General features: G+C 48.1%; 1 protein-coding gene across 1 annotated transcript in view; it reads right to left on the reverse strand.

The window, feature by feature from the left end:
- The window catches only part of KCNJ6 (potassium inwardly rectifying channel subfamily J member 6), a 163802-nt gene extending 149570 nt beyond the window's left edge, over positions 1-14232 (reverse strand). Inside the window, exon 1 of the mRNA XM_059686468.1 lies at positions 13720-14232. The gene's annotated coding sequence lies outside the window, so the exon portion shown is untranslated. The remainder of the gene's footprint in view (positions 1-13719) is intronic.
- Between the last annotated feature and the right edge of the window lie 2647 nt (positions 14233-16879).

The raw sequence follows: 16879 nt of genomic DNA on the forward strand, positions 1-16879 counted from the left end.
AAACAACCAAGAGTCCAAAATGTTACAGATGCACAGCAAACATGTTTTAGAACTGCTTGCAATGCAGCCATCGCAATAATAGCCTATAGTTACTCATCATATTGAGTATCTCCCATGTGCTGGGCAATGTTTGTGATGCTAGGGATTCAGCAGGGCAATGGTTAATTTTATGTCAGGTTGATGCCCCTTCCTATACCCAGACTGAATATTTCTGGGTGTGTCTGTGAGGACGTTTAGGATGAAATCGGCATTTGAATTAGTAGACTCAGTAAAGCAGATGCACCCTCCCCAGTATGGGTGGGCTTCATCCAATCCACAGAGGGCCTTCGTAGAACAGCAGGAGAAAAATGGAGGTATTTACGCCCCCCTCCCTGCCCCCATCCCCATCTCACTGCTTGAGCTGGGGCATCTCCTTCTGCTTTCTCCTGTCCTCACACTGGCACTGACATCATCGGATCCCCTGGCTCCCAGACCCACAGACCTGAGCTGAGTGGCACCGCTGTCTCCCTGGGTCTCCAGCTTGCAAACGGCAGATCCTGGGGCTTCTCAGCCTCCATAACTGCATGGGCCATTCCTTCTAATAAATCTCTTCATCTGTATCTACCTATGTCTATATTTCATTTATCGATACCTAGAACAAAAGGGAGATCTATGCCTATATCTATACCGATATAGATATAAATCTCCTTTTGGTTCCGTTTCTCCAAAGAACGCTGACAAATACAACCAGTGAACAAAACAGACAAATACTATACCCCGGAGGAGCTGACCTTCTCTATTGCAGGTGACAGGATAACAGGATAGAATGAAAATCAACATCTAATTTAGGCAGCACGTTAGCTGGTAGCAAACACCACGGGGACATCAACTCAGGGAAGGCAGGCATGGCGGAGAGGGTGGAGGGTAGGTGAGGCCACAGGCTTACAGAGGAGCAATGGAACCCTCCCTGACAGGGCGGCAAATCTAAGGGTTTGAAGGAAGGAAGGGAAATCTGAGGGGGGGGGGGAGATCTTTTTAGGCAAAAGAAACAGGGAGTGAAGAGGCCTTGAGGAAGCAAGTCTCCCTCATGGTCCTGGAACCGCCCAGGCCATTGGCAAGGGGCTGGAGTGTGGGGAGCGAGGCCACAGAAGAAGGAAGTGGAGCTAAAGAAACCTACGACCATCACATGACTGATCTGGAAAGAAGTTGATGACCTATTAGCCGGTTAAAAACCAACAGGCAACAGAATAGTGTAAGCCAGAGGATCTGGCTTTAGTGAAAACATACAAATACACCCAGATATTTACTGTCTGTCCTGTTTCCCTGCCCCCTCCCTTCCTTCCTAAATTCTTTTAGCTCATTTGAATTTTTTTCTACCTTGCATACAGCTTACTTGTGTAACAAATAAATGGGACATGCCCAGGTAAAGCAAACTGACTGGATTTTATTGTCTTCGGTCAAGCTGTATGACTGCAGGCTCCATTAATGTCAAAATGTACTAACTTTTCTGAATTAGCGATGAACATTCCTGGCTCTGTTGAAATGTGAAGATGATGGGAGAGTTAAGATTGGCAACTTACTTTAAAGGCAAGTGTGACCTCAGAGAAAGAGAAGACGGGTTTCCAGGAGGCAGGCTGCCCCCATGTACACTGTCTTACATTCCGTGGGTGGAGGGTACAGGGATGGACCTTGTATGGAGACCACAGACATACACTGTGGTCAGACAGGTGTATGTACATGCGGAGGTCTTTCCCAGTCATACTCACCAGCCCATGCATGTGATAAAGGCCATTTGTACCAATTCAGGATTGACTTTGCTATAAAACTTGGATGATTGAAACTGCTTCAGGAATGGGGTGTTCTGGTTTAATTGAGATATTTGGATTATCTCTTCAACTCGGGAGTAAACAAAATCACAACCTAGGATTTCCAGTGCAGTTGTTAAAGGTCTTTCTAAACCACGAGCTCACTTCCCTGTGTGCTGAGTGTGCCGTGCCAGACACAGGCCAGTCTTTGGTGGTGTGGATGTCCTTGATGTACCTGAATCATTATTCTACTCTTCAACTTGTTTCTTGCTTTTTTTTTAAAAAAAATATTACTTATTGATTTCAGAGAGGAAGGGAGAGGGGGAGAGAGATAGAAACATCAATGATGAGAGAGAATCATTGATTGGCTGCCTCCTGCACACCCCACACTGGGGATGGAGCCTGCAACCTGGGCATGTGCTCTGACTGGGAATTGAACCGTGACCTCCTGATTCATAGGTTGATGAGCCACCACTGAGCCACACCAGGTGGGATTGTTTCTTTCTTCAAGGCCTACAAGTCAAGCTCTAAGGAGCATCTGCTTCTGGAAGTAACATGTATACTTGGCATTTTAAAACAGTGTAAGATCATTCAATTGCTGATTATAATTTCCCATGTCCTCTTAGAAGCAGAGGCTAGAGAAAATAGCTTACTGATTCACTGAACTTGTTTTCTGGAATGATCCGTATTTGATGGCTGGAAAACCTGGCATAGACAGAAGTTAAAGAGCTCCTTTACCAGGGCTCAGCGTCTGTCAACGCCCACTCCACAGGATCACATGACTCAACGTGAACTCCAATCTCTCAGGGTTCATGAAAGGAACTGTGGTTACAGCTGGTGGCACAGGCTTGGCTTTAGGAGATTTTTAGAGCAACCCAGAGGAAAACAGCAATGCAAGCTTGTCAGGAACCAATGACCCGGGAATGACCGAGCTCCGCTTTGACACGGCTCAGGGAAGCACGCACTACCTCCTCGTCCCATCGGAAACACACTGATTCCTTCTCCTCCTCCGTTCAGATACTGTGCTTGAGTGACACTCAAATAGATGTTTTCACTGGGATATGTCTGTAAGGGAAAAAAACCTCTTTTCCTCTTACATCTCCCTCTGATTCACAGAATTTATGTGTTTTATTTCTTGTTCAGTGGGTCCTCTCTGAACTTTTAGAGATGGTTATCATTTGATTGCATGGGATATATAGCCTGTATTCATTTTCCAAACAAAGCTTTTATCATGTAAATAGTTTCTAATAGTTTTATGGGGATCAGCACACATTAGACATTATAGAAATATTATTCAAACACCATACGTTGAAGGGTTCTTTCATGGAACTCAGGGGGAGAAACACAGAAGGTGAGCAGCGATGTCTAAGTCCACCCTGTGTTGGCAAGGGGTTCAAGCCTGGCACAGAAGTAAAGCATGCAGGCATGCACAAGCCCGTGGGGTGGCTGCACCATGAGGCCTATGGAACAGTGGCCATAGTGAGAGGGAGAAAGGTCAATCGTAAGAACACGACCTTTGATTTTGGTGACGTTTTCAAATATACCCCAATGGACATCTCATATTTAGTGGGCTGGGCTTTTAACTCAAGGAATCACCTAGCTTATCCTCTTGATTTCTCTGAGATGCAGCAAAAAGTTACCCTCCCTTCCCTTGAAACGCAGCCCAATGTGAGAAGCTCTGGCTTCAGAGAGGCCCTCTTGCAAGTATCTCCGGACTACCTTCTCTCTGCTTGTCAGAATTCTGTCCATCCTCTTCCCACTCTCTGAGATCCTTTGCTTGTGCTAAGGGCTCCAGGGCTCTACCCAAGGTTGTTCCTTTCTTATTCAACTCAACGGGAACGCTCTTGTTTTTTCTTAGGGTAATGGTTGTTTATGAAACCTTGGGGGTGCTGTACGGGCTCAGAGTGGTTTGGTCTGTTTTGTGGTTAGAATATGATGCACAGATGACCCAACCAGCTTCCCTATGTCTGGAACTGGCCTGGAAAGAAGCCATGATGGGTATGCAGGCTTGTTCCTTAGTGCTCTGTCTGTGGCTCTCCTTGGGCCAGTATTGCTTCATTCCAGCTCATCTGGAAATTTAGCAAGAAAAGAAGGAACTTGGGCCCAAATTCCTTATGTGGATAAAGGAATAACCAGAAAAACACTTGCCTATTGTAAGATCTTGGGCAGTCGAATGAGGATTCTGATTTCTCACAAGGACACCCAGGGTCCCTCCTCAGTGCTAACAACCTCCTGATGCTACTTTTGCGATAAAAGGGCAGTCTACTTTGGATCGGTTGGTGTGTGTGTTGGGGGGTAACCATAAAAGATCTAGTTATAGTTTAACACTTGCTTATTTAAAGAAAATCTTGTTAACTCAGTGACAAAAATTGAGGGTTTATTTGAAAATACTTGGTGGATTTTAGTTACATTATCCTATCTCTAGTTTTGTGTGTCACTATGACCATAGTGTTTTCTTCATCAGTTGTCCTAAAATCCAGGTTTTACACACTTTACAGGCGGGCTACTATGGATGAGGTTGGGATTGTTTTGGTGATTATGTATAACAAGGAATTTTCAGGCAAGGTATACTTCCTGACCCAATAACCCCACATCATAATAGCCATTACGACCAAGAGCCCAGCATCACCTCATTGTTCTCCCCACCATAGCCATGACTCACAAAGGATTCAGCAACGCTGGTTAAAATAAACTCCACTTACGCGCACAACAGGAAGAGAGAAACAAAATTCTTATCTCAATGATGCACGCCCAACAATTTCCCTGAAAAACAAAATCCAGGGCAAGGTATTTTTGCCCATTATTTTTGTGATTTTGAGGTCTTGTAAAAAAGATCTTCATTCATTTGGTAGCTCTAGAACTGACCTACCCCTCATGTTGTGCTGAATGCCCATTGCAGTTTATTTCTGGACAAGGGGGTCGGGGGGGGGGGCATGTAATTTTATGTTTTTTCATTGGTGGCAGCTCAGTGGGAACTCTGAGAGGAGTCACCTAGGGCTCCAGGTTTCTTGTGGCCTCATTCATGCTGTTCCGAGCCAGGCAAAACCCCAGGGACCCCCATGAACCCTTAAGTCAGCGGTTCTCAACCTGTGGGTCGCGACCCCTTTGGCAGTCGAATGACCCTTTCACAGGGGTTGCCTAAGACCATCCTGCACATCAGATATTTACATTACGATTCATAACAGTAGCAACATTACAGTTATGAAGTAGCAACGAAAATAATTTTATGGTTGGGTCACAACATGAGGAACTGTATTTAAAGGGCCAGATGGTTGAGAACCACTGCCTTAAGTGATGGGCAGAGAGAATGCTGCTGTTTGATATGCATAACTCTGAATGACTGTGAGATGAATATCAAGCAACATCGATTTTGCAAACGAGATAACAGTCCCGTCTCCTCTCTGCTTCATATCCCAAAATTACATGGTCTTGTTATCTTCAGGATTAACAAATATCTGCCCTAGCCGGTTTGGCTCAGTGGATAGAGTGCCAGCCTGAGGACTGAAGGGTCCTGGGTTCAATTCCCTGTCAGGGCACATGCCCGGGTTATGGGCTTGATCCCCAGTGTGGGGCATGCAGGAGGCAGCCAATCAATGATTCTCTCTCATCATTGATGTTTCTATCTCTCTCTCTCTCTTCCTTCCTGTCTGAAATCAATAAAAATATATTTGAAAAAAAAAGAATTAACAAAAATCCCATTCATAAGCCTGGGCATCCCTGTACCTACAGTGCCCGGGAAGGATAAATCCCCAAAGACTTGCTCTTAAATGCTGCAGTTAGTGGTTTGCAGTGAGCATGACAAGTCGCTGCTCTAACTCTTTGCGGCAGGGCTCACTCAGCTTCTTCCCTCCGCGTTATTTATTCACTGGAATGGCCTCACCTCCACACCTGGACGGCGGCCACGTGCAATCCCTCTTGCTCATGGGTGCGATGGTAGAGCTTTCTTGGGCTGAGTCCATCATCAGTTGGTCTCTCCGCTCAGGAGTGATCTTCGATTTCAGCACCACTGGAGGCACTAAAGTGGGACCATTTTTCTGTTGCCAGCTTACTGCTCTGAGCATGCTTTGTTCTTCTTGCCTCCTGTCAGCATCCAGCTGTCTCAGGATCTCAGTATTTCCATGGCTGCCAAGTCAGAATCTCTGTGTATCTTTCCTCTTGTTCCCCTCAAAGCAGTTACTTCTCAAAGATCTACGACCTCAAGTTTCATGCCAATGCCTGGCTCGCAGTTTTCTCTGTCCCTCTGCTGATCCACCCTCATTGCCAATACTCCGTGGACGCAGGTGCATCTGTCCTTTGGAAAGCCCCCCCTGCCACCTTTCCCACTGAAACCCTACTCTTCTCTGAGACTCCTTAACCTTCCACCATATCTGCAGGTGCTTCCTACCGACACCCGCCCTTATTAACGTCCCTCTCCCTTAGAGCCCAGTCCTGTCTTGTTTAATGCTATGTTTCTTTTTTTCTACATTATTATTTTATTGATACTCTTATTTCCTTAAAGCCTAGTGCCTCTGAGGGCTGGTATCTGGACATTTTCTCTGTTTCCCCTTCTGTCTTCTTCTCCTTCTTCTTCTTTTTTAAAAATATATTTCATTGATTTTTTACAGAGAGGAAGGGAGAGGGATAGAGAGTTAGGAACATGGATGAGAAAGAAACATCAATCAACTGTGCCTTGCACACCCCCTACTGGGGATGTGCCAACAACCAAGGCACATGCCCTTGACTGGAATTGAACCTGGGACCCTTCAGTCCGCAGGCCGACACTCTATCCACTGAGCCAAACCGGTTAGGGCAACCCTTCTGTCTTCTTTACATAGTAAATCCACTTAAAGATTTGTTGACTGACTGGTCCAAGGAGCCATAACAATATAGGGTGTAGCCATTAAAGGTCAAATTCTGGAAATATGCAGAGCGTCAAGAGATATGTTAAGTAAAAGTGAACAATTGTATAACTATGATTCTTCTTCACTTGACTGCACGAAGGTTTGCCACGATAAGCCCTCTATTTCATTTTTGTAATGTGGCTTTTCTCAAGAGTGCACCGTTCTTATTGCACCGATTGAGTCTTTTATTTAAAGAATAATAGATGAGACTATTACATTGAAACAGGAATTTAAAACTTCTGGGTGGTTCTGGCACCCAGGTTTGAGGAGTAGAAATGACATAAAGGAGCTGGCAGCATTATGAACCACCACCATACTTCTTCTGGCTCTTTCTCTCACAGCTTTCTCATATTTCCTTCTGACATTTCTCTTTCCTAGATTGTAAGTTTGTCATTAAATTTGGTCTCTCCCTTCTAACGAAAAGGTATAGATTTAAGTTTCCAAGGGTACCTGCTCGTCTTGAGAGAGGTAGGGGTTCTCAAAGACTACTTGCAAATGACACGGTCAACTTTCAGGAGGCACAGACTAACGTTAGATTAATTCAGCGTAAACTTAGCGCATGTATCTAACCTATAAATGTTTACGTGAAGCAAAACAAAAATGCAAGTTGCTAGCCAACAGCAAAGACTGGATAGTGGGAGACAGCACCTAATTCTTCAGCATTCTTAGACTCGGTGTGGGAGTAGCTGTCAAGATCAGACATGGGATCCTGAGCATGGGGTGTGAAGTCACCTCTTCTTTGTAGATAATGGTTCAGCTACCAGAAGTCAAACAATTCAATTGCATCTCTTTTGTAAGAATCAAATCCACCCACTCTAGAAGTCAAAAGATCCCAACGAATTATTTTTTAAAAATGCACCACTGAAGTATGATTCTAGGGCTTGACAATATATTACTTCCACCAGCGATCTTTTCAGCGTTGGCACAAATCGTCTGCTCTGCCCCACTCTATTCCTGACCCACATTAGCTGTATTTCTTTGATGCCAGACATTTATATTAAAGTAGTCAAATGGGCATGTCTAACATTGGGTATATATGCCAAAGACTCACGTGTATTCACCCTACAGTTACCTTTCCTCCTGGACACAGAGCTAAACTACAATTTCCAGCTACCCTTGCAGTTAGGTATGACCACAGAACACAGGCAGAAGTGATACAATTACTTTCGGGCCTGGATCATCAAACAGCTGCTACATAATCATCTACTCCCCCTCTTTCCACATCTGGATGTCAACACTGAGGAGACTGTGGAAGCCAAGTGCTAGAGACAATAAGCCTGGGTCTCTGATGGCATCATCCAGTTAGGTTTGCAGGAAGGAGAAATAATCTTCCATTCTCTTACCTGATAAGATATGGGAATCTTTCAATTGCGGCGGCTATCTAATTAATACAGTTCACCTAGCCTCATCGAGGACTAAACCTAATGACACACTGTAACAAGTGCTAAATAGTATCTATAATCTATAAAGTGCCTGTTTTGTGCTGGGCATTGTACTGGGAATCTTACATGATCATATGCATCCTCATAACATTTCTGGGGTAGACGTTAAGACTATTATTTTTTATCTTATAGACAAGCAAACCAAGAGCTCAAGGATGGTCAAAGTCACACAATTAGTGTAGTGGATTATATAATTGCCCCAGTTATTCACTTCCCTCTCTGCAAGAAGATTACATGTCTCTACCTGTTGCTATATGACATGCAGCACCTCACTGTGGGAGAAATGTACAACTCCATTTCACTGACCATTGGCATTGGTGTGACATGTGTCTTGTCTTTGGTCAGCGGAATGGGAGTGGATAACTTGTGCCATGTCTGAGCAGGACTTGCAAGAGCCATTGCTTAATTTGGCATTCTCCTTTCCCTCTGACGCTACAATGCAATGTCCCGGATCAGACAGGGCACAAGGGGGCAGAGCCAACGCTGACCAGCAAAGGCATGTGGCGTGAAGGAGAAATAACCCTTTGTTTTGTAAGCCACTGTGATGTTGGAATGGCTGTTGTCACCCTTAACCTAGTAAATGCTGATGGATACACCTAGAGCTCAGTGCTAATGCATTTGTATAGACACCAGAGCCTGGGCTCTTATCACCAGGCCACATCTCCAGAGTTCATGTTCCACTTGTACAAATTCCTGTTAGATGATATGAGAAACATATAAAACATCGTTTAAAAAAATCAATTCTCATTCTGGGTAGGAAAAAGTGGATGCTTGTAAGTTAACAGAGGAAACTGCTATAGCGCCAGGATTCAAACTGAGTTTATGGATCTGTCTCTCATGTTGCACAGAACATGCTCTGATTTAGTCCCACAAAACAACTGTTGGCGAGGGCGTGGGTCTTTTTATCCGTAGATTCACTCGCTGGCTCGTTTTGTAAAGTTTTCATAGCAGAAACCACAACCCTTTGACTGGGAGTATGGCCAGTGAATACTAGTCACAATCTAATCACTAAGAGAACTACAGTACTGTAGGTCCCCGGTCCTAAGCACAGGCATGGAGAGGAAATGTGAAATGTGAGACTGATCAAAGCTACAGGTTAAGGGATATGAACATTCTTTTTAGGATGACATGGTTCTTCTTTGTTTGAGGAAAATAACTTTGTGTTATTAATTAGAGGTAGTCAAATGATACTGATATGTGGAGTGTATAGTGTTTTCTCAGATGAGGGGCAGAATACCAGTAGAGCATGGACTGCAATTATGATGACAACTTCTTTCCACATGACCCTAATTCTTTCTAGAACTAATTATTTAAGATACATTTAAAACATATTTTTATCCCAAATGGCTTCATTTTATTTTTCTATCCCCCTAAACACTTGAACTACAACTAAAAATAAAGCCGTAATTCAACAAAAGTGTCTCAGTGATTTTTGAACTTAACTACCAATTCTCCTTTTATTGATATTAATGAATAAAATTTAATAATTTTGTAAAACTCCAGACGAACCAATTCTCTTTGGGACCTAAATAACATTATTGAAAATAAAGGAAAGAAATAATAAGTGCCACCTTAACAAGCTAGAAATCCAAATTTGTTCAATTTAAACATCTCAATGTTACCAACCTTCAAGTTCTGATACAATGAATTAAAAGAAAAAAGGCCTGCTTTGAAAAATATCCTCAATTTAAATTGGGTAAAAATAAATAGCTGCTTTCCCCTAATTTCGGCCCTCCCCTTAGCCTGCCTCCTGCTGGTACATTTCCTTTATTAATCTACATGTAATGTACAGATCATTGGATGAAGGAAAAATTAGTGAAAAAAGAAGCACTTCGTCCTGCCCACCTGCTCATGTTGGTTGAGAAGGTTTATCTTGTTTTCATTAAGCTTCACATGATCGACATTCTACTCTTGAGGAAAGTAATACTTCCTACTTGTGAAAACCAGTGAATGGGGTTAAGCTACCGTGAGGCTACATTTGCTTATTTTTAATCTCCAATGATTTTTTTTCTTATTGATTATTAAACAGCTATTCTCATGTCTTACTTTCTTTTTATCCTGAAAAGCAGAGATAGTTTGTGAGAAGACAGAGAGGAACATGAGAGCAAATTCAAGCATTTGTGTATATTCACAGAAACAGCCGATGCAGTTAATAAAGACCTGGGCCATACAAGAGGATATGTTATGTACTGGTGTTTATGAAATACCAGGGCGCAGTATTACATTTCTAAAAAAAAAAAAAAAAGACAAAATGGCTCTGAGCGCACAGGGATACATTTTAAGTTGCTCTCCGTAACAGATCTGACTGGAATGGGCAGACAATGATTTTGGAGTGTATATTGACTGTCCTAAGGACATAACGACACTTTGCTCAGCAATTAACCACTGAGGAAGAAAGCAGTCATAGTTTGGTATATTAGCACTGAACACATGGGCCTGTGCTCTACCGGAACGAAGGGTTATTGATCGAGCAATGTCGTATCCTAGATCATTTACATTCTCGTCTTTATTTTTTAATTCATCAGAGAAACGGAACTTGAGAACTCGCCATTGCTTTGTTTATTCAATAACCCATATCCTCGCATGGCTTTATCTTCCTAAGTGATCTCTACTTCCCTGCTGCTGACAGTATCAGATGGAACAACGCCAGGGCACAGCTGCTCTAAGTCATAACACTCCGCAGCGCTTCTCTCGAGCAGCACTTTTCATACATTAAGCCAGAGATAAACTTGCCTGTACCCATCAGACACTAAATGGAAGAAGCAGTGTGACAGCTCGTCCTTCGCCCAGGTGTGCAGTAGATTGCTAGCTTGCTTCTGCCTTCACTAGCCACCATGAAAGAAAAGACCCTCCCGCCCCTGCCAAGGGCTAGAAGGTATAAACACGCTGCTTTAACCAGGTCCCCGGTGCTCTGCGTACATCGTCGTCGGAAAGCAGCGGCATGACCAGCAAGGAAAATCAGGATCTGTCTTGTTTACCTTCAAAAGCAACCAGCCAGAACCAGCTCAAGACCACGCCGCATAAGGGCATCCTCAAAAGAGAAACGCAGCCAGCATATTCTGGAGGCTTCATTAGCACCTCCAACCAGCTGCCAGACCTTGCCTGGGCTCTGCACTTCAAACCGTGCCCGTGACACCTCAATGCCACTTGCAACAACTTCCTACTCGAAACGCGGCTGTCACCTTCCCTACCAATTTCCTCATCAGCATCACTTTGGGGGGGGGGTGGGAGGACCAGGAACTACTACCAAAGACGTGGAGGGCAGGGCAGAGACCAGCCTTGCCCAAGGTGAGGGCAGCATGCGAGAGGGACTTACCTGTGCCCCCGGAGGAGGTGGAAATGGACCCTGGGTGATAATAACCTGCCCCCTCTTGCAGTTTCTTCCTTGTTTCTATTAAGAAAAGGGAGTCCTGCCCTCTGTTTCCTAGGCCCACAACCTCATACACTTAGCCACGCTGCTCACACACTGGCTTGAAGACAGTCACCTGGTCGCATCTCACTAACACACCTTCCTTTCCTGGGGCTCACCAGCACTGCCCGGGAGTCTGCCAGGTCCCGACTAAGGGTGAACTATGTCTCCACTCTCCTGAGGGGGTCTCAGGACCCCTAGACAGGACTTGGCTGGTGTCTCACAGACCAGAATGTTCCCACAAGCGCCTTTCTATTATCTGCACCCCTTTGCACCCCCCATCCCCCAGAATTCGCAGAGCCAGGGAATGAAGGATGAATGGATGCTTTTGAAGCCAAAGGTTGAACCGAGGAAACTGTCCTCAGGGACTGATCTTTGGTGTGTGCGTGTGTGTGCATGTGCATGTGTGTGTGCGCGAGCGTGTGTGTGCGTGTGTCCCTTTTCTCCCTTAAGGACCGGATCTTTCTCATTCTCAGCTCATCTCGGATCTCTGGCTGAATCAGGGTTCTTGGTTTTGAATAGCTACTCGGATGCACCGCCATGCGTGAAATGGATGATTTGCAGCCTCTCTGTCCCACGCAATCCCCTAGAGGATCAGCTCTTCTGATTCTGCCCCGGGCAAGGGAGTCAGTCCTTTGGAGAAAGTGACTGCGCTCCACCTAAGGAGCTAACACTTCCCTGGCTGGGGCTGCAGCCCGCGAGGTGGGACCGGGCGCTGTGCTCTGGCCTTGGTGCTGAAACCGGAACCGGGGCCCTGACCATCTCAGCCTCCGGGCCACGTTGGGAGGTTCGCTGGGCACCGGCTGGGTTCCAGGTGCCCCCTCGAGGGTCGCTGGCAAGGAAGCTGGGGAGAGCCGGTGCCCTAGGACCCTCCGCAGGGCACGCGGCTGGTTTACTTCTTTGCCTGGAGCTGGGAAAGTTTTGTCCAATCTTTTTTTTTTTTTTGGTAACTGGAGCTGCCTTCTCCCCTCCCACCTGAGTCGCCATGGAGACTCGAGCTCTCTCTCCAGGCAAAATGGGCGAAGCTTAGTTAGCTCAGCCTGGACTGTAGCAAGCCCCCCTCTGCTCTCAGCAGCTCCTGGGCACCCGGTGCTCCGGGTTTCAGCAGGGGAAAGGCAGGCGGGTAAGGGTGCTGGCAGGGATGTGGCTGGCATTGCACCCTGTTTTGTGGGGGCTCCCTCGGACCGCCTGACTTTGGATAAAAACAGGCAGGAGACACTCTAAACATACAATAAATCTCCAGCTCCCCAACACGAGGTTCTCCCCACCCCTTCCTTTTATAGGAGTGGAGGCGGGATTCTTTGGAAAATTCTGGTACTCTGGTTCTCCATGAACCTCACCCCGTTTCTGTGTGGCTGTTCCTATTAAAATACGCCTCTGCCCCGAGTCTCTCCATGTTGAGCCTGACACAGAGATGCACCTGTGGCTCGCCCCCAGGTTTCTTGGGGTTTGGGAATCCTAATGCCATGTCTGTCCAAACGAACCCAACCGCAAGTCTCCGTGCAAATAAAAACATACCCAGGAGAGAGCAAGGCAGCGGACTCACCCAACTCCCTAATGCCATGACATCTCATTTGATCTGCAGGCGCACCCCCCCCCCCCCATAATTCACTGACTTTTAGAGAGAGCTTGTAGCCGTCATATCACACCTCTGGTTATGCTGATGGGGAACAGTTGGGAGTTATTGTTTCCATTCTCTGCCCGTTTTTCCCTAACCCCTCACTTTTCCCTTTCCTTTTCCTTTTCCTCCTCCTCATTCCTTCTCTCTCTCTCTCTCTCTCTCTCTCTCTCTCTCTCTCTCTCAGGTTTCCACAAAGACAATGGGCTTTCCCCAACGATACATGCCGGCGCCCCTGCCAGTTAATCGCGCCTTGGTCTTGGCCCCGGCTGTGCGAGGCTGTGAAATGCCCGCAGTAACGGACTGGGTTTCTCCGCGCCCGGGCATGCAGACCCCTCCTCTCCACCCGCCCCTCCCGGGAGTTTTCAGTTGCTCATGAAAACCTTGTGAAGCAGATTTCCCTTCTGTTAGTTATGTAACGGCTTCTCCCTTCCCCTGACTTGGGCATCTCGTTTCTGCTCCTCGCGCGGAGGTGCCCGCAGCGGCAGCGGCGCCTGGGGAGGGGGAGAGGGGACCCGGGGCACGGAGCGTCCTGCCCACATGGATGCCAGCGCCTCGCCTTCGAGCAAGTCCACGCACCGCTTACCTGGTTGCAGACAGGGTGGTTTCACTCAATCATGGTCTCCTCTCTCGGAACGGAGCGAGAGTCAGTCATTGACTGCACGATGGATGGATGGCGAAGGGAGGAAATAAAAAGAAGAGCAGGAAAAAAATCTGGAATCAGATGGTCAAAGGTCACAGCAGCCCCCGGAGGCTGTCAAGAGACTCCATCCTCCTCGCGGTGCATCCGGCTCTGGGTCTGGCTTCCCGGGTCCCGCGGATCCCGCCCGCCGCCCGCCGCCCGCCCTCTCCGGCCAGGTGCGGCCGGCTCGCTGGCTCCCTCCGGCCGCGAGCGGAGAGCGGGGCTGAGCGCGGGGGCCAGGGGCGGGGCGGGGGTGTGCGCCTGGGCAGAGGCGGGGGAGGGAGCCCGGGTGGAGGGAAGAGGGGAAAGGCAAGAGGGGCGGAAAAAAACCCCGCGGCTGGAGGAAAAGTGCTGGACCACGCAGCGAGACGTCATGAAAGCCGCAGATCCAGGGGACGCTACTCAATTCCAGCCTCCGGCTGCAACCCGCTGCCGCCGGCGCAGGAACCGACGCGGCCGCAGGATGAGAGCGAGCGCAGCGCCACCTGCTGGAGAACCGCGGCCGCACGGGAGCTCCGGAGAGGCGGGGCGGGGCGGGGGCGGAAGGGATGGAGCCCGAGACCCAGGCGCCCTCCCGCCGCCCATCCTCACCTTCGTGGTCGTTGGGAGGGGGTGGCACTACACCGACCCCTCTCCAAACCCGAACTGGCGCGGGGACCACCAAGCCAACCCCTCCACCCCCAACAGGAAACTGGAAACATGGGGGGGAGGACCTTTGGGTTTAGCCGCTCGGTCCCCACCTTTACCCCCATGTCACTGTCAGTCATTTCCAGAGAAGAGCCCGGAGATCAGGAAAGAGCCGAAGCTCGGGGATCAGCTTTTATCGCTGGTCGCTGGTCGGAGGGGCTCCTTCTGTAAGGTTTTGTGACACCAGGAAAAAGAGGGTCCTGTCGCAGCTCCCTCTGGGCTGAAATGGAGTCAGCCCCGGGAACCGGAGCTGGAGCGCGCGCTGTCCGCGTGGCCAGAAGGGGGCGCAGCGAGCGGCTGGCTGGGTGGGGAGCGCCACGCCCAGGGCTTCAGGTACCCCCCAGGACTCAGCCCGTGTTCCACCCCGAACCCCCCCTCCCCATCCTGATGTCTCTGGTGGCGTTGGAGACAAAGACACTATGGCCTTTTTCACGAATAATCCAGATTGCCTTAAAAATTGACTGTGTCCAGCCGTGGACAAGGCCTACTACTCCCTCTAATTAAATATTGACTTCAGTGAGGAAGGGAGACGGAGAGAGAGATGGAAACATCAATGATGAGAGAGAATTGTTGGGAATCGAACCGCGACCTCCTGGTTCATAGGTCGATTCTCAACCACCGAGTGACACCCACTGGGCTTCCCGCCTTTGGTTTTTAACTGGCCTGGCGTGGGTTTCCAGGAAGCACCTCCCCGAGCTCCCTTCTGCACCCCTTCTTTTTCTTAGGGTCGCCACAAACAATACCCCCACATTTCCGAAGCCCCTCCACAGCTGGCTTCTCCTCTGCCAGTGCACTGTGTTAGGCCGTCTTTCCCCAGAGGATACACGGGTTGCCGATTCCAGGGTCTGAGCACAGAGTGCCGTTGGCCTGTAGTCTTGCCGTGGCCCTTTCAACGACTGGCTGTTCCCGTTCCACTTTGTAAGGCGCTTTCTCTCCACAAGACACAGAATTTGCCTCTCCAAGAAGGCGGCCCCATTCCATAGGGAGGGCTGATGGAGACCTCTTATTTCCGAGATGATTTTATCCGACATCCATGCATCCCACACAGCCCCCAGCCCCTCCAGAGAGCTGCCTGCCCTAGAAGGATGGCTTTGGTATGGAGAGGTGTCTCCCTCAATCACCATCGTCAGCTGTGTACAAATCAGCCACACACGCAGCCTGGCGCTCGTATTGTGGCTGTGCTCCCACTTGCTTCTACGTCTGACTCACACAGCACAGGCGCAGGAGAGGGCAGTGTGTGCAATCTGCGACTCCTATGCTCCGTGGTGCTCGCTGGAGGTAGTGATTGTGTCGGAGATAAAGAGAAACCAAGAACAATTACGCTCCACGTGACTGTGGGATCCCAGGGTAAGGATGCAAGGGGCAGGATTTGGGGGGGAAACAGCCCCTTGAGCATTAAAGGTACCACGCACACCGGCTGCTTGTCTAAAGAGCATCCTGCTTGCTCTGTGAGCTGCTAAACATTTCCACTGAAGATGAGTGCGGGAGACCAATGCCAGCATGCCATAATTTCAAGAGTTTCATCAAAAGGTTGATGAGACTTGGGGACTCAACAGGGTTGAGTCACACATGTAGTCACCTGCATCTGGGAATGGCTAAAGGCATTTCCCCCAACCTGAATAGGAAACGGACTGTGGCTGCCAGACAGCTAAAGGGCATCTTAATCACATTATTGCCTCCTACTGGCCAAACACCTGAACAGCCGTAGGCTATTCCCCAAACTGACAATGCTTCTGTACCCTTTGAAACCTTACCCTTTGAAGTGTATGATCTCCACCTTGCCTTAGGACAAATGGTGTTAATAAAAGCAAGGGTCCTAGGCAAGGAGGGAGTCTTCAGTTCCTTTAGCTGAAGGTCCTCTGACCTCCAATGCCTTTCAACATTATATCTCGTCTCTGGACTCTTTATTAGTCCCTGGATTCCTACGTCATCTACGCACAGCCTTTCCCAGATTCCTGAACCCTTCTTGATGCTGGGACATGAACCCCGGCAGATTAGTAAACATTTGATTACATAGGTTCCTGCCTGCAGAAGGACTTCACAGAGTTTCTTTCTTACATCACATCAGACTAAGTAAGTAAGCGGAGAGAGCATAACAACGCACGTGTCTCCTGTGAACACTTCGAAAAGCCCCCTAACTGGAAGCAGCTGCCAGGGTTGTGGCTGCAGCTCTTCCTGGCTCTGCAGGAGCTTGTGTTAGAGGAGATGGATCACGTCAACGCGGCAGAGACAAGAGCAACCGGCTTAACTGAATCCATCTGTTCCCCACGGAGCGCAGACAGTGATGGGCATGGCTGGAACCAGGAGTCGCCAGGCCTCTGAGAGCCAGGCCAGCCGGGCAAACATATTCAGTTCCCTTAGCTCCCTAGAGTCCGGT

The sequence above is a fragment of the Myotis daubentonii genome, chromosome 3 (genome assembly GCF_963259705.1).
Source record: "Myotis daubentonii chromosome 3, mMyoDau2.1, whole genome shotgun sequence".
Taxonomy (NCBI): Eukaryota; Metazoa; Chordata; class Mammalia; order Chiroptera; family Vespertilionidae; genus Myotis; species Myotis daubentonii.